The sequence below is a fragment of the Caloenas nicobarica genome, chromosome 1 (genome assembly GCF_036013445.1).
Source record: "Caloenas nicobarica isolate bCalNic1 chromosome 1, bCalNic1.hap1, whole genome shotgun sequence".
Taxonomy (NCBI): domain Eukaryota; kingdom Metazoa; phylum Chordata; class Aves; order Columbiformes; family Columbidae; genus Caloenas; species Caloenas nicobarica.
Window position 1 is genome coordinate 52,017,320 of NC_088245.1, and position 20,652 is coordinate 52,037,971.

A 20,652-nucleotide genomic window follows, 5' to 3' on the forward strand; every position below is an offset into this window, starting at 1 on the left:
TTTAATTATCCAGGTGCCTGCTTGGAACTAAGGAGCAATCAAGCCTTGATAGCCAAGCCATCCATCTCACTAGCAGTCCTTCATGTAACAATCCTTTACAGACACTTGTTGACTGTGATTTGCTTTAACAGAGTTCTAGATGAAGACATAAAATGCCATACATGCCCGTTGTCTGCTTTTATTGAGGCTTTGATGTGGGTAAATGTCTTTGTTAAGGCTTCAGTTGAAAAAGGTAAAATGGATCGACAGCTGGTGAAAATCGTAACAGGTGTATTTCAGCAAATCTTTCATAACAAACAGAGCCTGAAGACAAAGAGGATTCACAAGAATATTACAATTTCTTTACCACTAAGTTGTGCTGGAAGAAAAAAGCACACCTGTATGGGTGAAAATGGAATATCAAACATGCTGTAACTGCTGAAATTCTAAGTCTGATACTGGCTCAATAACAAAGACTGTAAGATTTTTTCTGTAAAAAAGTAGTAAAAAAATAACAAAGCAAACCTTGGAAAATATGATAATCAGTAGAATTAACATGGTAATAATATACTGAAAAGTGTACTGGCAAACATACTTCAAATTCACTTAAGTGTGAGTAAAATTGAAATTAGTTGTTATTTTATTCTTACCTTTACATCTTTATAATGTTTGAAGAGAAACTTAAAGGCTTTTATGTGTTACTGGTTCATCTGGGGAAAGCATAAACCATTGCAGAATTGCTCAATTATTACAAAAGATCCTACTAGGATTGCTGGTGTTTATGGTTATAAACGAGAAGGACAGTCCAAAATTTGAAAAATAATCTCTTAAAATTGGACTTATGTGTCAGAGTAGTCTTGAGGGAAATAGTTGACAAATACCACAACAATCTCACAGAAAGAAATATGTTTTCATAACATATCCAAAAGCGAACATGAGAAATTTCATGTTTGAAAATGGCAATATTTAATTTTAATACTTTTCATGGAAATGGAAAAAGATGATCAGAGCCAGACTGAGTGATAATTGTTTTGATCTTATGAACCGCAGATTTTATCTTATGCGTAACAAAGATACGATTGTGAATGTTGAAGACTCTACTGAGAAAAGAGCTTTAAGCATAGTATGACATTTCTGTACAGTAAGCCTTTCTGCTTCTTTCTTTAAATCAGAAGCAGTTGTGTACCATAGGCAGATGAACAAACCAACAAAGGATAATTTTGACATACATATAAAAATCAAAAGACTGCATGCAAAAATGTGGAAGATCATGTCAGTGCTCCTTCACAGAGTAAAGATAATAACTTTTTTCTATTATTAACCAAGATTACTTATAATTGCGTACAAAATTCTTGAGGGACAGGTTTTATACAGTGTTGGTAAACCAAACATTTCACTGAATCTTTGTTCAGTTATATTCTCAAATATGTACAAGAAAGATGGATAGTTGAGAAACAACTTATGATTCCTATCAAACACAGTTAAGCAAGTACAGCGAGAAATGCCTGATATAAGGGAACAGAGTCAAAGTAGTTAAGACTCTGACATAGGATTTTACATCCTATTTTGTTATAGAACTGAGTTTTTACATATGTCTGCATAATTAAGAATAAAACTCCTTGTATCTTCAAACTAGTTTAATAAATAATACTCTTTGAGAAAAATGAGTCACTTTCAAAATTGATGCATGCAGATTCAGAATAAGACCACACTCTCACATGATCATGGCAAAAATATAACATAAAGACATACTGATGCCTTCTTAGGAGTTTAAAAATACTACCATTACTGTTTTCAGTACTAGGTCAGCAGTTGTTTGCCTTGGAAAATGACTAGTTATTGTGAACTACTGTATCCCTAACAAAAGTTAACAGAAGGCATGTGTGTCGTTGGAAAGTATTTCCTATATTTTACAAGCTTGATCTCAAATCTTTTCACAAACTACAAATACATTATTTCATTCTCACTCATGTCAGTACTACTAAATTTGAAGGAGCTAATATGTCATCCTCAGAGACACTGATGTTCATACAAATGTTATTGGGTTGTAAATGTTACCAAATAAGGGTCTTCTGCAGTCTTGAGAACTACTGACTTAATGTGCAGTAGATAAACAAAAATCCAGACTTTTCAGCATTTGAAGTCTTTAATTTCTATCCTAACCAGGATATAACTTTTTAAAATTATATGTCTTTTTTTTAAAGTCTGGTAATGTAGACAGCTGTTGAGGTATCAAATGAAAGTGGTCTCACCATTTTATAGTCAGGAAAAGGAGGTGGGAAGCTGTGGTCATGCAAATGCGCTAAACAAACCTGAAAAACAACAGAACCATGGAAGAAATTGAAGTTTCACAGACCATGAAGGATACTTCTGTGCTAGAACTGGGTCCAGCTGATAAATGCGATGTCTCAGAATGTCATAGGCCATGTTGTTCTAATATTTTTTCTAAGTTTACTAGTGCTTCAGTCCATTGATTATGTTAAAGTTCCATTTGGCCAATTTCATTAAATAGAAATTAAAGTGTAAACAATTCCAAATGATTTCAAAGATTGTAGCGTAAGATACAATCCAGGGAAAGAATGAACTGCATTTTTTTGCTCTGGGATTTGCAATGCTACTAATGAGCATAAACCACTTTTTAGTATTGACACATAAAGTTGCTTGAAACCCCCAAATGCTGAGGCTCAACTGTAGTGAATGTATGTTCATATTTTTTTCCCCTCCATAATAAACTATTTTAGGGAATTTTGTAATAATTACTCAGAACACACCAATAATCATACCAACTAAAACTGCAGGCACAATCTATATTTGATCTTTTTTAACAAGAAACAGCTTTGTACAATAGCATACTACAACAATGCTTTTCAACTCTTCTTGCAAGATATCATTAAAGTAAACAGAAGTGTGAACTTTTAAGCAGCAGGAACTGCTCAGCTTGCCCACAAGTCCTTATTTGCAGAGTCCTGTTGAAACTGATCCTACTCACATTCTTGAACTACTATATGTAAAAAAGATACGATTTCACTGCTAATCAGATTTCCATGCCATCAAAGGAGCACAGAACCTTCAGTTTTGGGTATAAGTAGCAATAATGAGCCAATTCTAGCTTATGCAGAATGGCTTCTTTCAGAATCTACCTTTATGAAGACAATTTGCTGTGAGTCTCAGATTCCTTAGCAACAGTTTTCCAGTTGGTTTCTGTTATAAACATCAAGCTTTCTCCCCAGAAAGAGATCATCCTTTTCAGTTCTTATATAAAGGAACTTGCGAACAGCAATACTAGTGACTGTGTCAATTATGTTTTTGAATAAGTGAAAGAAAATTAAAGACAATACTTGATGGAGCACTGTGTGATAGAAATTGTTTTCTCTTCTAACTCTGAAAGAACAGAAACAAATCTGTTGCATTCATTCGGTATATTATATAAAAGCATTAAAAAAGACAAACATAAACAAATAAACTTGAATCTTTAATGAGAAGTTCTATTATGCTATTTGTAAAAGTTCTCAAAAAGCAAACCTTCAGACTAGCAGGATTTACTGAAAAGAGCAATTTACAAATATAAAATATTTCAACAGTGGAGAAAAAGTTATCTGGGCCTTTGAGTGTACTTTCACTGAATCCAAAGGCAAACTGCCTCTCAGTTCAACTACCGGAAGAACAACTGTGTTCCAGCATTCGTTATTAGTATTCTGTTTTCAATATAAGTAAGATCACAGTCTTATTTTTATTTACAGGGCCAATTTATATTTATTTGATGTGCTGAGAGTATATTTCAAATTATGTGTTTCCTGTGCTGTTTCCTGTTCCATGTGCTTGTATTGCTTTATTCTGTTCCTAGTCTTGTCAAGAAATCCTCTAGGTTAGTAATTACAAATTGCTTGCTGTACATTTTATAATCCAGCTACCTAATCTGGATGTAACATTCTGCAGTAGTAACACCTATTTTGAGGTTTATATTCCATTTAGGATAACGCTATTCATTCAAAGATAATTCAGCTAGAAATGAAAGTATGGTTATTTTTTCCTCTCCTGATTAGTAAAACTACTACTTAAGAGGGAGAAAAATTTTAAGCCTACTCCTGATAAGTGCCACTAATCAGCTGATTGGCAGCTTGGCAAAGCAGAGCATCATTTGTCACAATTTGGCAGTAAACATTGTCTGAAAGTATAAACCTAAGTAATTCCTTTTGTGATTCCTCTGTTATTAGTAGAGAGACACAGACACTTAAAGAAAGGGAGACATTTAATACTAAAAGCCCCTCTCCCCACTAGGTTAAAAGAAGTATTAATCTCAGGTTTACAACTTTTACATGTCTGAAATGGGAAAGATGACTGCAACTCATTGCTTCTTTAAGAATCTGGTGCTGAGCAAGGAAGTTAAGATGATGTATAAAGATCTCTCTGTATCCCTTTCCTTTATGAAATGATTATTCATAGGCAAAACCATTTTCAGACCTATTTTATGGTTTAACAACTTTCAAGTGTCACTTTTATACATATATCTCCATATATATAAAATTCTCTGACGTATGAGATCCTTCAGATGTGAATTTCATGATGTGATCTGGAAAGGCTTTGGGTTGCACCCTTCCTGTACTCCCACATGTTTATACTTCCCATCTGAATCTGCAATGAATCAGAGAGTGATAGTTTTTGTGTGGAAGGAGAGACAATTTTATGGCATCTGTATATACTGCAATACCATTTGAAAAACCTGGTATCGAGCTGCTAATTTGTAATGCTTTAGAATATATATAGAAATACAGGGTTATATTCTGAATGGAAGCTCTTTAATGTACGAGTAATTTTCAACCTAGCGTGTGTTTTCCTGAGTCTGATAACCTCTGACTCGCGTGGAGCCAGGGATTGAGAACTGTCCAGCTGCTTGCCAAGATAAAACATCCTCTCACATAAAAGAGCAATTGACTTAAGCAACAGGCCATTTGATTGTTATACTTTCTCATAATGTGGGAAATAAAGACATTCATTGTGGCTTGAGCAGGATGCTATGTGAGATGGAAGACCAACAGAGTCCCTCCTTCTCATTAGTTTACTTTAATTGCTTGCATAGAAACCTATATAAATCCTCAAGAACAACTACAACTATTGAAAAAATACTCCTAAAGAGTATTTCTTGAGGTGTCTTATATATGGGGCACACAGGCCTATCAATTTGTGCTTATTCACTTGTTTTCCACCAAGCTAAATCAAGTAAATTCTAAAGATCTCTATGGAAAGTACAGTAAGTCATGATCATGAACAAGAGCAAAAGATTCCCGTGAAAGATACAGTCATGATCAATGATGAGAGCTATCATAACACTATTTTATACTATGATTGCTCTTGTAAAACTTTTAAACTAAGGATTTATTCCCAAGGATGGCACAGCAAAGATTGGGAATGCTGTGAAGACGTCGGGTTCCACTTTGAGCATACCCAAAGCTGTGCTGAATTTTGTGACCAAGCACTGATGAACTCTGAAGAGCATTATTGATTTTTTACTGTGCTGGATGGCTAATTATATTGATCTAAGAATGCGAGAAAAAAATATTTAAAAGAAAGAATATGATTTACTGCTTTTAAGGGGTTAATGTCTCCTAAAATACTGGAGATTTTTTCTTCTTATAGGCAGAAGTTGTGAAAGTAAGGAAACAGTGTGTGGGAACAGCAGGACGTGCGGTTCCAGCTAAAGGGTCTTGGGCAGGTTATACAGAAATATGTTTTTTATGAGTGTGAAGAGTGGTAGCCCAGGCCAGTAAGAATGATATCTCAGGCCAGAAAACTGCCCCTGTATGTATGATGTGTCAATGTTGGGCCTGGGTGTGTGAATGAGTGGGTCGAACGCCGCCCACAAGATATGCATGGGAATGTGACTGAAAACAGACACGAGTGTGGTGTGTTTGAAATAACAATTACTGAAAAAAAAAATCCTGTCTAACCTCTTGGTCCAGGCCCATATCTGTAAACCTATAAATTGAGAACTGTTAATAAAAGTCAGCTCAGCCTGGCTCGGCTCAACTCAGCCTGGCTCTGCTCTTGTTGCCAACAAGAACTCTGTGTCTGTGCATCTCTGTCTGCGTCTGTATGTGTTGTTCCTTATTGCCGCACAGTGGAGAGGAACATTTGGTTCAGAGTGGTCATTTGCAGGAACAAGGAAAAGAGTCGGAGCCTAAAAATTACTTTACAGTTCCAGAAAAAATGGAGATAAATAACAGAATACTAGCATATTATGTTATTTAACTGTGATGTACTTGCACTCCCCCTGATTTCTGACACACAAAGCATGGCTAGGTTTAAAGTCTGGTTCCAAATACTGAAGAAACCTATATTTTGGTTTGCTTCAAGAACAGGAAAGAATTATATTTGCTAATGCAACTGGGCAAGGAAATCAAGATTTCTTTACATTTTTTTATGCATTCTACAGAAGTTTGCTGAGATTGACATTGAACTATTACTAGCATGATAATACCTTGTAAATATTTTGTTTTCATTTCTTGTCAGTTTTAAAAGGTTCTCAAGTATACAGATAGAATATTACAAAACATTTATGAACTGAAATTTGCATTTATATTAATTGGAAATTAATTCTCTTATTTTTATCAATATGAATACTATTCATGAAATTATTGTTGTGTCAAATAACTTAATTGAAGAAAGATTGTTTTCAAGACTTTGGGGCTAGAGAAGAATATTTTACAAAAACTGAAGTCATGCAAATATTGTCGAAATGAACCCCAGTTTTCAAAGTAAAATTTCATTCTTCATTGATCAAAAGTTAGAAAGACTCATAAATCCAAAACACAAACCCAAATAATTAATGTCACTTATGAAAACTGAGGAAGAAGTTGTATAATTTCGTTGCATTGAAAGAACTTGAAGTTCTTTCTTTTCACCCTGTTTCTTTTCACCCTATTTTTTCCCCACAAGACAGCAGCTATGTATTTGAATTTCCTCTGACTGTGGATGAAAATATATGCAGCTTCAGAACGCTGATTGCGTACTACTCTCTCTCCAGTAGTCTGTATTCAGTTTCTAAGATGCAGCTTTTCTTAGGCTTATTTAACCTCTGGTATTTTTTATGAGAAATGTTCCTCATCAGTAATTTCTAATTTATTTGCCTCAGTCTCTTGGCAATCTGACAGTAGCTGAGAATCTTCTGGACTAAAAGTGACTGAAAAGTCTGAAAATGACTCAAATGACTCAAAAAGACCTTCTAGGGAATTTTCAGTTTCTGTTCAGGCTGTGAAAACCCCTGAAATTTCAGTCCATGTCCTGTATATTGCCTTTAGCAATTGTGGAAAGCGAACATGAAGGAAAGCAGCAAGTCATGGTTTTATTAAGAAGGAATACTGTAGCATTTTCCTAGAACAGAAGGTTAAAGAAAATTTCAGTTGTCCTTTGATGGTAAACTATCCAACATTTTTTTGTGACTAGGAGAGTACTTTCTAGCTTGAAGGGATTAGATGTGCTACTCTCCTTGTTCCTGCCCAGACAGAGCAGGACTAAGAGGCACCACCTCTTCCCACACCATCTTTTTGAAGCAAAGGAAATACAGGTGCACAGCCAACATATACATAAGGCATGGCAGGTTTTGAGACTCCCAACATCTCTGTATGTTACAAGACCAGGACCTAAAGATAACCTAGGTAATTAACTTTTCTTTATCTCTGCAAGCAAAGACACAAAGGTACTCGATGACCCTGGAAATGTCTTCCTGGGAGCTGCTTTTTGTATCTGGTGTTTGTGTATAAACACAGTAGTTAAAATGTCCGTTATAGAAAGAAGTGCACCAGATCAGTGCTTCAAATGTGTTTATTAGATCTTTTAAAATAGACTTGCATGAGTAACAGCTGATCTGATCTTCAGATTATATATCCACTAACATGGAGGATTTTGCCTTTTTACTCTTTGAGAATCAACAAGTTAATTTAAAAAATTAAACAAACAAACAAACAAGCCCATCAGTTCAGACTGGACATGCTTTTATGTGACAACTAGGCCCTAAGACTGAAACACCACAGATAATGGGAACAGGTTTAATTTTCTGCTTGCAAAAGAACAACACCCTATAGGCAAAATACAATATACCAGCCTAATCTTGCATATAATTTCTGTTACCTTAAAAATTAATATATAGATTTGTATAAATTTAGATCACTCATTTTGAAGCATAGGGTCTCTAGCAGTAGGAATAATCCTGCTGTTTAGATGAAGTGCACACTCAATAGCCTTTCTTTTAAAGTCTGATTTTCTATTCAGCATGATTTTGAAAGCAGGGAAAATATGTATTCAGCCTCAACAGAGCTTTCTTTGCAAGCTTACAAAAATGAGGAAAATAAGAAAAGTTGTGATGTTAATATCAGTATAAAATAAATGTTATTATTTTATGTAAAATCTTGCAAAGACTGAACTTTTATCTTCTCTACAGATTTTCTCAATGTCATTACTGATGTAAACCAATTAATTCTGACTTTTTTTTCTTATGTTGCAGCACTTATAAAATGAAATATTGATGACATACAACAAGAGTGTGAGGTACGTGGGGGAGTTATAATGGAGTTGAGCTCTTCTGAAGTGAAGCTTGGGTAAGAAGGTCAGGAGATCAAGTAAATAAAAATTTGAGTCCATAACATCTGTTTCAAGACACAAAACCCCTTGTAGACAAGGCTGCTTACACCTTTACCTTATAGTTCTGTGTATACTGGAAAAATAAACAATTTGCTCCTAATTTTATTACACAGAGCGTATACTTCTACATGACAGAGTCCACATGTTGGTGAGATAGACTATATAATTCCATTTTGGTTCTGTCATTTACACCCAGTAACTTGAATATCCTGACAAATAAGTCAGAAAGAAACCAAACATGACCTCAGTAGTTGTCATTTAATGCCCAGAGCTGCTAACATTTCAGTCTTAGAACCAAAGCCAGCACTTTCAGAGAGAGTAGCAATTATAGAAAGACAAATATTTATTTGAACAAATTATAGTTTACAGATTCTTTCTCAGCATTTGTTTCTCGCTTTCCTTGATTTCTTTTTAGCTGTGACTTTGATGTATTTTTCAGTTTGGAATACTGGGAGTTTGCTTCATTGTGATGAATATGTTAAATTGCTGCACTTGGGTCTTTCTTCAAAACAGGATTTCAGTCAGTTTTTCAAGTTCACTTTAACGAAGAGTCCACACAGAATATTTCCCCTTACATAACGCTTCTTCACAATAACAGCAGCTTCAGATTTGGTGTTTGGCACATGTCAGCATGCTTTCAAACACATATAAAGTCTACTGCAGTAATGAGTAATACCTAAAATCCAGATTGTCACCTTACCTTGAAATTTGTCATCTCGATAAGGCCTCTTCATATATTAATAGACAGGCTTTTAGATGGGATATGGGGAGAAAGGGCTCATCACCTAAGTTTTAGATATAATACACAAATTTGGGAGGATCAAAACTGGAGTAAACTAGATAATATTATTGTCATAGTATAAAACCAGAGGACTACATCTGTGCCCGCTAAGTTTCTAAACAAACCATGAAGGAGCTGCAGTTCAACAAATTGTTGGGTGGATCACAGGTAGATCTGTGACCCATCTGAAAGTGAGCTTTCCCTACTTCACCTGCTCAGCCAGCAGTACAACTGGACAGCTGTGCAGACTTTACTTCATGTCTTGAGTGAAACTAAGTAAAAAAAATCGTCCCCAGAAAATGGGGAACTTTATGACATTTTAAGTAGTAAAAATCTGGGGTGGCTCTTTCAAACTGTGAAAAATTGAGTTATGGGCATTGACCTGAAAGGAAGTTGAATGGATTTGTTTTCCTGCTTACACCATAGTAATGTTCCCACACAGCATATCCTCAGGTTTCAATGAGGATGCACCTCCTGCAGATTCATTGACTACAGCTTTTTGGTCTTATTTCATGTTGACTATATACTGACAGAGAAGCAAAACTGTAACAGTTTTGTAGTGTTTTTACTGAACTGAGACTCATGACAGTCTTACAAAGAGCTGCATTAGACGGGTTTTTTTTGACTGAGGAGAATGGGTTGCACAAAAATATCTTTTTCCTAGGGGCATGTTATGGTGACTCGGCAGCAATTTTTTAGAAAAAAAAATCTTTAAATTGATTATTACTCTCTTAATGTGTAAACTTTAATGGGATTTCTTTCATCCTTCTTATTTAATACTAGGATGGTGTGAGAGAGAGGGAATTGCTTCTTGGCTGCCAGAGGACAGTGCCCAGCTGCTCACGAAAGGAGACCTTTGTGACTTGTGAAACTGAACTCAATTTTCTTTTCTGTTCTGATTACAAGATTCTATCTCGGGACTTGAAATAGACTGAAGAATTACAGAGGCTCCACAATTCATTGATCAAGTATATTGTACCCTTCACTGCTCTGTTTCTGATAACTTGTTTTTAATCTGTGGTGGTTTTATTACTAGTATTCTGGTTGTGGGATTTCTCTGTGGGCAAAAGTAAGTTCTTGACCTTGATCATCTATTTATGACGGTAGGACCTTTTGTCTTGGATCAATATTTTCTTCTTTATTTTTATTGTTTCAGAATGAGTATATTTAAATATTAATGTGTATCTCAACTAAAGCTTCCAAGCAGTCCTCAGAACTGTTTTCTGACTGGGTATTAAATGCTCCGAGCCTGAATGACCAGGTTTTCTTTGCTTACGTATTGCACAAATTCCCTCTTTCCTAACCCACAATACTAATTGTACATGCTACTTGACATTAATTTATTTTCATGTATGACTGGGAATCCTTTGTCTAAATCAGTCTTGTAAATCGTAAATTTTTGCCTCCTGAGGTATTGCCATAATTCTTTTCAAGCTTTTCTCTTTGGATAAGTATTTTCCGGCTCTATCTCTATATGGAGAGTGAAATGAAGACTTTACAAATTGCTCCTTCCCATCCTGACTACATTAATTCCTTTGATATTACAGGATAGAGTGGCTGAAGGAAAAGTGGTATGATCAGCTGGAAACTGCATGTATGCTATATGCAGATTCTGCACAGCTTCTGGGTATCTAGTTTATTATGGTTGTCTTGGACACATCTTGCAATGGCGACTCCACTATGGAAACTGTAATATCAACTGGATAAAGTTTTTGTTTCTTTCCCTGTGATTCCCATAATGTAGAAGTCTCACCTCTCTGTATTGTCTTTTTTTTTTTCTTTAAACACTGGATATTTTACGTATGATTAAATGGTGAATAAAAGACTTGTTTATGTCTGTTTCTCAGTAAGTGCTAGGAAAACAGTTTGAAAGTAAGCCTAAGTCTACTGTAGTTTTTCTGTGTTTTCTCCTTTTGTTGAAATAAGTGCTATTATCTTTTTTTTGGTGTGTGTATAGTTTTAAGTGCTTTGTATCATAAGTAATTTTGTTCCTGTTGCCTTGACATAAGTTCACTAGTCCAAATGGGCAGACACTTCTGATTATTGCAGATTACTGCAGATTCTGTGATTTTGATCCAACTATGGTTTGATTATTTTAGTTCTGGATTTCATATGATTTTTGGAGTTGTGAGGAAGGTGGCTGTTTGTAAAAATGTGGGGAATTTACCTCTTGTATTAGTCAAGCTAACATCATTAATCTTAAGAACATAACAAAAAATCCAAACCAAAGCAAAAAAATACTAGAAAATGAATAAAACGTGCCAGGGTGCCAGTGAAAGTGATGCAAAGTAGTTTTGTCCTTATGGTGTGCCGCTCTTTCTCCTTGCTCCCTCCCTCTCCCCCTCTCTCTTTCTGTGCTGGCTGCTAAAATAGATTCTCCAGCATTCTTCCTTCTTTAGAACAGCATCTGGCTGCACACCTGGAAAGCATGCTGAGTTCACTAATCTTATTAATGAAATCTGTGTATCTTTTTCTTTTCTAGAAATGATTTTACATTTTGTCTGTGAGTTCTGAAATGATTAAAATCAATGTGTTTATTTCAACTGAAGAGGTTGCCTCTTTTTCTGTGGTGTTGACAGGCCAGGTCAGTGTTTGTGGAGGTTGTTTCCAAGAGCCATCCCAGCTCACATGCATCACATATCCTCGTGTTATGACTTGGTTGTATCCACACTGGATGGCGATTGGGTCTGTGGGGCATGCCATGTCCAGCAAGCCCTTGCGGCATGCCTGACAAACCTCCCTTAGTGGTAGCCATGCAGATTCCATTACAGTTTTGCTGGAAACTGAGTGGGAATATTAGATGTGGTTGAATTCCACATGAGTTTTCTCAGTAAAGCTAAGCACAGTATAGCAGGAGGACCCGAATGGAACAGCTGAGTGAAAGCAGGAACAGTTATGATAGAAATAAATTATGAACAGTTAATGCAAAGGTGAGATGAGTGTGTTCACTTGATCAGCAGGTATATACCAAAGTTCCAAAACAGATGGGCATTGTGCATACGGACAGCAGAAATTATGTTTGTCTAGTGCACTTGCCTTGGTGATTGTTAGCCATGCTAACCACAATAAGAATGAAAGTCTGGAGGATTTTCACTGGAGGAAATATCTACCACATGTACCTGCAGCTCTGATTCAGGTATGCTCGCTGCTTCCAGAGTGTGATAATACTGTTTGTGTGCTGTAAATGGCATGCACTGCTGCTAGGTAGATATATGACCGGCAGACCTCTTCAAAGGTGGCGAACATGGTGACCTCACTGACACTGATCCATTGTGTTGCAACAATTTGCTTCGGCAGAGCATTCTGATGCCTTTTGTTCTTTCCGTCATCTCTCCCTGTGTCACAAGCTCTGCCTGTTGCAGCAGGCACACACAGTGAGCTCGATATGCATGCTGAAAAGCTACGTGAGCTGAAAGCCCGGGGCAGTGCACGTCACATACGGCTCAGGCAAACTGAAAGTGCAAGGAGCAATAGGAGGCCATCACCACTGGTATCAAGAGAGCTTTTGGTGTATCCATGACTCCTGGGATGTGGCAGAGTACAGCAGCTGTCAGGATGTTTGGAGACAACAGAGGGCCTAGGAATTGCAGCTTTGATGTTGATGAGTCACGATAGTCTAGGACACCACGCCTGAACACTCCTCATGAAAGATCTATTAGAGCTGTCTACATGTGGCAGTGTAGCAGAGTAACGTAGGGGAACAAGTAGGTCTTTTTATTTAAGCTCTAATTCACTCATCAGGTATCTGTAACAAGGAAGATATTGAAATAAAACTCTTAGCTAAACATTGTTTTTAAAATTTTACTGAAGATTTAAATTATTTGTGCCTGAGTTTGTGATAGATTTGATAACGATAAATTATGACCGGATCTATTTTTAACCCTCTTAGGAGCTGAAAAGGTGAGAATATAGACCAATAGTCTATCTGCTGTAGAAGTCTGGAGTAGAAAAAGGAATTTTGGTGTATGAGAGCTATTTAATAAATCAGAATTAAATAAACACTGGAGTTAAACACTTAGGAAAACATATTTAGCAACCAGATAAAAATATTTTCAAGCTACTCTGTGAAGAGGACCAAGTGAAGGAAAACTCTGTACGTGGTTTGTGAAAGCTTATTTTTAAACACATACAAATTTGAGTCCTAAAGTAATTTTTCATACTGATATTTAACACTCACTATTAAAATCCTAGGCTTCCAGCAGCTGCTGCTAAGTTACTGAGACAGTCATCTGTGCAATAGCTTTGAAGTAGTAGGTCGTAAAGTCTAGTCTTGCTAATTTTACGATTTATAGGATATATTTTTATTCTTTGCAGCTCTATAAGTTGCACTATACAAACTATCAAAAGCTGTTAGTAGGATACTTCTTGTCTTTATTTGTGTAATAAATATTAGGATTTTGACAATCTAAGGCAGCAGAATTAATTGGTTTACAATGAATGAAAATAAAATGGTAATGCACTGGTTTTCAAGAGTTAAACTTTGTGAATGATTTTCTTGTGATACTGCCATCTTTCCATTAATGTTTAATTTGACTTATTAAATAATGACATGATTTTTATTTAGGGCATATGTGCAAATGTTTTCAATGCTTGTAGCAGTCATAGTTTCTCATTCTTATTGGTGCTGTTCTCTGAAAATAACGTGCTTTCAAAGGCCACTGAGATAAATCTTTTATTATTCACTGTTTACTGCATTTCGTGTTGTCTCTGGATTTTAAAACTTTGCTGCCAATTCCCTGATTTAAATTATTTCACCCCTGATGTCAGACACATAGTAAATTATAAATAATACTTCCTTTTGTTGGAGGAGCTATTACTTCATGAAGAGATGAGCCATAGAGGGGAATGGAATGATACTATTCTACTGGGAATACTCAGATATCTTGTTTATTAGAAAACATGCTGAACTGATTGGGACTCCATTTTTCTATCTCTGTCAGATTTGGGGTGACGTTTTGAAAAGCTTTTTTTTTTTATCAGTTGTGCAGAACTCAGTGAATAGTTTTGTTAAGACTCCATAGTGACAGTGAAATACTAGGTGCTCATTTGTGTTTTCCTGATTCAGATATAACCTCCCAGACATCCCAAAACAGTGGTCTACTCCAGCAAACCTTTACCACATTAATCTTTTTTTTTTTTAACCTCTTTACAGATGGATTTCCTAGCACCTCTGCCAAATTTTTTATTGCTGCATGTAACATCTGCTAAGCAGTACAGGATCAGGATTTCAGTCATCTAGAAGTCTTGAATGCTGACATAAGAGAGATGGCCCCTGTTAGAGTGAAAGCTGGAAACTTAAACTTATTGTTCAAATATTTCTGCTTCATAACTGCTTCCATCTTAATCATGCTAAGACGAAAACTACTATTATATCTTGTTTGGATGTCACCATACGGAAAGAGACCAGGCACGTCTATCACACAAGCCAATACATTACGGACATACTTTGTCTTTCAAAAAACATGTTAAATATCTTCTAAGTACAAACAGCCTGGTCAGTGAATTGTGAGCTTTATCTTGATCATGTGGTATGAAAGCAGCCATGTGACTTCTATGTTGTCCAGTACTAAAGCAAAGTTCCACAGGTAGATGTGAGATTCCTGGAGACCCAGTTACAAAGCAGATCAAGTTTATATGTCCATGTAAAACAACATGCAAGCATCACATCTGAGCGTAAAATGCCAGCTGTTGGCTGTGTGACACCACAGCAAGAGAAAATGATCCAAGTTTGCCTTGTTTGCCCTGCACACTCCACAAATAGCTGTGCCCTTGAATACATTTGCCTGCATTAAGGAATAGCAGAAGCTTAATTATTCTTTCTGGTGTGTCCCAAAGCCTGGTAAAACTCTCATATGAGTAAGAACTTCTGTTTAGCAACTTCATGAAGAAGGCAAGTTTGGGACTTCAGTGTAGACCTTAATCTATCACAGAAGTATCACACTGAGGTATCCTAAAGAATCCCTGGATTAGCCAGAATGGTGCCTCGCTAAAGTATTTTTTCATGATATAGCTAAATTACTCTCATCTTTTTAGAAACAGGCCTTGGCAAGTTGAAACTTGACTGAAACTGTGTACATCATAAACACTATCACAATATCTCAGTTATGCTAGGATCAGCCAGTTTGCGACACATAAGCTACCCTTCTCCATATTTATCATCACTTGTGCAAGAGTCTTCCACATTGTGCTGCCTTTTTTTTGACAATAGTTTTATGAGATTTGCCATATTCCCTTGACAAGACCCATAGAATTCTGTCTACAGTTTAAAATGTTTTATTTGTTCATTAATACTTATGCATGGCAGAGGAAAGATACTGACTCTTGAAAGTGGGTACAGGATGACTGCTGTATGACTTTCAATGAATAAAATAATGCTTTTATTCTGGAATTGGTTTGGTGATCATGGTAATTTTGCTTGAGTGCAATGAAGCTGGTGGATACAAATCTGCTCTTCCCTCAGGTTGAAAATGGAAATGATTGAACACTTTAAAGAATAGCTGGCTTAAATATCAAGAACACAAAATAATCAAATCTGGAGGAGTGAAATTGTACACAGGCTTTTAAAATGTTCTCATGACAAGTAAAATGTAGGGACGGTGATTGTTTTGGAGTCTTCTTACAGACCTATCTGAAAGAAAATCTGTACGAAAACAACCAGAAATTCAAGAATACCCAGAGAAGAAATCTTTAGCCTGCTCCTTAAAAAGAAGACATGAAACAGAGGTTGGGATCAAATATTGGTGAATGGGGGGCCTGGAACTCTAAAGCTGAGAGTAAGACATTTGTTGTTTAATCTTCACCATGTTTAAGAAACCAGGGTTCTCTGCTCAGGTTTTCTAATGGAACATGACTGTAATAAAGAACTGTCTACCCTCTGTCATTGTATCCTTTGAACAGAAATTACCAACATACTTGAATTAATTTCTCATGTTTGAAAGGGATAACAGTCCCCCTGATAGCAAGTGTCGTTGCAAGCTCCTAGAAGAAAAGGATTTTGAAGAGCTAAGTGATGTCAGAGACCACAGAATTAATGGTTTAGATAATCATGCAACTACAGACAAATGCAGAACAGCAGAATTTGTCTTTGAGAGTGTGCATGTAAGATGCCTGTCTCAGGAGTGTGCACTCAAAAAGAACATTAAAAAAAAGTTTCTGGCATAATTTTGGCAATTTTCCCTACCATATCTGGAAATCTCAACATCACTGGTAATCATGACAGCCTGTAGGAGCCAAAAGGAGAAACATATACATCTGTAGCAAGACGGAAGAGAAAAATAGAACATTAAGGAAAGAAGTAATTCCCTAGTGTGGGACTATAGGTCATTGAGAAAAATAAGAACAGCAATATGAAAGGGCTGACTCTGGATGACCTTATGAATGATTAAATTAAGAGTCAAATTTTATTTTTATCCTTTTAAAAACTCATCTTTGTGTAAAAACAAGCATAGAAGGCATCTATAAGTACTATACATGCTCTTATTTCATTCTACCATAAAATATACTTTCATGTTAAGATTTCAAATATGGGACAAATGGAATAGCAGTTAACCAGAATGTTTTTCTCTTTCAGGAAAGCTTAATGAAAAATATTTGCATTATTTATAATTTAAAATCCTGCAAGATGCTGCAGCAGTTCATTGTGTCAATACCAATATATGGAGATCACAGCTTCCATGTTGCTGAAAGTTAACCCCAGAATAATTTTTATATAATAAAATTATGCATTGTTATTTTTGTTTTCAGCGGTAGAAAATTCATCTGATTCAATTATGTTTTGTAGAACCTGATTTCACTAGCTCAGTATAAATGTTATAAAGTATATCTTTTCCGCAGAATATTTTGGAATATGTTGGAACCCTTGTCTTCTTTTTTCTTTTTTTTTTTTTTTTCTCCCTCTGCGTTTTTTTAGGAGGAAAAAATAAGTTGTTGAAATTCTTCATTTTCCTGATACTGAGGCCTCGAAGATTCTAGAACATCTCAGTCACATCATTAAGAGAATACTTCAAAATTTATTTTGAATTGGTAACCTACAGATAATTGGATTTTTCTATTGGAGTAGTTCAAAGAGTTGCCATCTATGTTTTCATTCTCACTTTTGTCAAGGAAAGCAATAGAAAATATCAATGAACTTGATTTTTTTGAGTGCAAATCAATCTTGGGAACTGCAGGAAATAAATTAACTCACCCTGAAAGTGATATTGTTAGTCGGAAAATCAAAAGGTAGGGCTCCAATGATATACAGCTGAAGCACCATACACACTACATATGCCTGACATTTACTGAATGATTCATGATTTTTATATCTTCCCTGCTTACTAAACAAATGAGGTAAAGTTTGAATGAATAATAGGTGGCTAAGGTGAATCTTCTGCAGACAACTTATTGATGCCAAAGAAAAGGAGGAATGAATTTTTCATAAAGTTAAGATTTAATGGGTAAAATAAGCAACATTTCTTACCAAGCATTTCAAAATTGACAGATATAAAAGCTGATTGAGATTAGCAAGCAGTAACATAGTTGCCAAAAATATCAAAGGGAAGCATCTCTGATGCTACAGAAAATTCAGAAAAAATTAGAAATCTGGGTCCAGTGATCTGAGGAACTCTAAGTTCAGTTGCAAAACCCCACTGGATTTGAAAAAAATGGGTCACTAGCACACAGGTTTAAGAACTGAATTGCCTTATAAAACTTCAAGGTCTATACTCTTTCTGCCTCCTATCTGGAAAGCTCTCCTGTGCCAATTGGTACTGTGGTCCAGTACGCTAAGCTGCCTAATCTCAGGAATTCATTTAGTTCAGTTTCTTTTCTGTCGCTTGCTTTGGTATGAATAATACATGTGAACAGACTAAGAATTCGTTCTCCATTTTTCCTTTAAAATGAACTAATTATTCAGTCTGGCTTGCCACAATTTAACACCATAAACTGGCAGTATGAATAATTGTTAATTGAGAGTCCCTTTAATGAGCTCAGAGATTCGTGTTATGAGGACAGAAAGTTGATAAGTTTGTTCAAAGGTAATTGTTAACCAAATCAGCTATGTTCCTCATGTTGCAGTTTCTTACTAATGGAATATAAACAAGCCATGCCAAAAGCCTAAATAGGCCTTTCTGCAATGCCACTTTTTAGTGCTTGCATTATTTTGATTACCACTGTCACTATACTCTGAAGTAGATTTCCCAAGTGCATGAAGTAGCAGTCTATAGTATTTGGAAATGTTTTCAATGAGTGACTGAAAAAAAAAAAAATAGAAGAGAAAATATGAGCATTTCTCTCCCCTCCTAGCCTTTTGGCCTTTAGGAGGAAGCTGCAAGGATGATTTAGCCAGGTTGAACCTCATTTACAGACTGAATCTACAGAAAATAATTGAAAAAGGACTAAGGATCATATGTATCTGAGTAGTTTCTACATTATTTGTTCTGTGTACTCTGTTTTCCGTGGTGTTGGCCTGCCTGCTTTCGATAATCCTTGTTTCAGCATGTTTTTTATGTTCTGTATTTTCTTCTGTCTTTTCTCCTGTTCCTTCATTTTTCCATTTTGCACATTTTTCCTTGACACACTTTGACTGTTTTGATGTTAAACATCCAAATCTGTCTTTTCCAAATCACATAAATAAATAACCCTGTGTAAACCACCAATCCCATTGTTCCTCTGACTCAGTTTTCTAATACAGTCTCCCTTGTGTCTGATTTTCTGTTAAACTATAAAGGGTTAGAACTCTATAATTTTGCTTTGACAGGACCCTTGTGTAACTTGTTAGATCATTAATCACTGCCATAACAACAAACGAGGAAACCACCAGACATGAATGACTATCAGAACAGAGTTTTTATTTTGTTTTGTTTATTCCCAAGACTTATATGTGAGCTTTGTAATGTTAGTACGATTTTCTAGTGAAAATGAAATGAATTAATTTCCTTACACCAGTTTCATTTCAAGCATATGCACGCCAACATTAATTTGTTCCACAGAGATGCCATATCCAGTAGAGTCCTGTGTGACTGCTATGTTGAAAAGACATAGAAAACTATTATGAAAAATCTATTTGAATAAGTTACTGAAAGTATTATATGCAGCAATTTTTTTATATTTACAAGATATGCTCAAATCTTAAGTTCAGTTCCTTACAATATAGTTGCTATTCACAGAAAAGTATGAACTCAAAATTTTCAGGGTGCAAAATGGGTGTAAACTGATTGTTAAATGCTTATTTTAGTTCTTCTCCACTTGCTGTTAGTGGGCTCTGTGGTAGGGCAGGTTTCCTAAGTCACATGGTAGTAATTTTGCTGCCTGCCTGCCTGAATTACATCACCAATAACTCAAAATGATGCAGAAATAGAAAGATAATAGCATTCATTTATGGCAGCATAGCTCTTGGTGAACATTTGAAAGTTCATGAATACTTTCACAAATACCTGACCATTGCCTGAACTGCCATAAATAATGGAAAACCCCATGAAGAACTGCATCAGAATTACAGTCTTCAGTTCCTCAATTTGATTTTTCATTTGTTTATAATTTTATTTTTTCACTTGATTTTTCATTTGTGGAGACATTCCAATCAGTTCAACAATGATAGTTCAAAGCTTTCTGTAATCAGAATGATACTCTATTAGCATGCTCTCAACTCCCGAACAGTTAAACCGTAGGTACAGCATAGAGAATTGGTATAAGGTGCCAAAGAAATAGGAGAGTGCTTGACGTATATTTGAAAGTTCGTTTGGTAATTAAAATTTGGACCTTTTACCTTCCTCACTGTATAAGTACAATACAGAAATCAACAATGAGATCCAGTCTGAAAGACAGCACTTCAGAAGCAGAATATTGTTAATTTAAAATATTTTATGGAGAAATGCCTTAAAAAAATGTTGGGTGAACTTAGGGGGATATATATGATGAAAGTGAGTTTCTTTTTTCTTTCCCCTAGGGAGAAATGGATTCTGAAAAACCATTGTGTGCAAAAGACCCTTTCTAGAAATTAAGAATACTGGGAGTTGCATTTTCTTACCAAAACCTACTTCTAACTCAAATTAGGGACTGTCAGTGTCAAGTTCAAGACTGAGAAAATAAATCCATCTCAGCAGCATTTACCTGAGGCAAAATGAGTTAGTGGAAAGCCAGATCATGGCTATACGTCTCCCATGATGTCTTTTCTCATCTATGCTAGGTTTTAATGTATTTGTGTCCAAAAAGATGATGTTATAACGCCAAAGATGACACAGAATAATCAATCATGGATGAATTTATGCAGTTTCTTACAA